This window comes from Anneissia japonica, unplaced genomic scaffold, assembly GCF_011630105.1.
Source record: "Anneissia japonica isolate Jap-2015-1 unplaced genomic scaffold, ASM1163010v1 scaffold1698_len283567_cov170, whole genome shotgun sequence".
Lineage (NCBI taxonomy): Eukaryota > Metazoa > Echinodermata > Crinoidea > Comatulida > Comatulidae > Anneissia > Anneissia japonica.
The window spans coordinates 61,419-62,435 of record NW_022747456.1 but is presented as its reverse complement, the minus strand read 5'-3'; positions in this window follow the sequence as shown (position 1 = coordinate 62,435).

Below are 1,017 nucleotides of genomic sequence, written 5' to 3'. Positions count from 1 at the left end.
TATATATATAAATGATGAATTAGGGATGAAAAAACAATCGCTTATTTAATTGAGAACAATTAACATTCTTCAATATACGAAACTCAATAGGTTTCATTGTCTTTTGAGCTCAACACTTGCAGTTTATATATTTGTTTTGCATATTTCTTGTTTCCAGAGTTGTTTAAATCTGGGAATGAATTGCGTTATTCTTATACATTTATACTATAGATTTCACCCTCCAAATCGAGACCTCAGTTGGTACCTGAAATGCCAGGGTGTTTTTGTGGTTTGTTCTCAAATTTGATTGAAAATTGTTCGGATTTTGGTTCTTTGAAAAAGTGGTCTCAAATTTTTAAGATCCCGGAATTAGAGGGGTACTATACTACTACCGTTATATTTTTTTATATCTGGGCATTTTCATTGCAGATTTGTTCTGTAGGAGTTATCGAATAAAAATGGTGACAAATAAAAAAAAATTGTATTTATCAAACCCCATTGTTCAGTTTTCTAATATATTCAGTTCATAAACTATATGAAAATAAGCATTCTCATGATATTGATCACTTGTCAACACCATACGGTAACGTATTACCCATCCGACGTAGCAAGTATAAACTTAAAACCCAGAGGTAACGGAACTAGGAGGTGCACTTGAATGCAGTAATTGCCGATGATATGCAGCCGATTACATCGAGTACGGTTCTCGTGTATGTATATAATATTGTACATAAATTTATATAGGCCTATGTCACTAGAACGATGCGTTGTTATTTCTTATCTATGTGTGACAATGCATAAAAGAACATGGGGCATTTAGGTGGGAGTAGTGGCGGCGGTATTTGAAGGGGGCCCCCAAGGAGAAATTTCCCCCACAGAAAATTTCCTTTTTCCCCACCCCCTTCAAAAAGAAAAAAAAACCTCAATTCGTCAGGGAGAAAAAAAAAAGTATTTTCTACGTATTAGTACAATATACTAATAGTAGGCCTATATAAAATCGATTAATAACCCTCTAAAACTCCTAAATTCTCATATTGG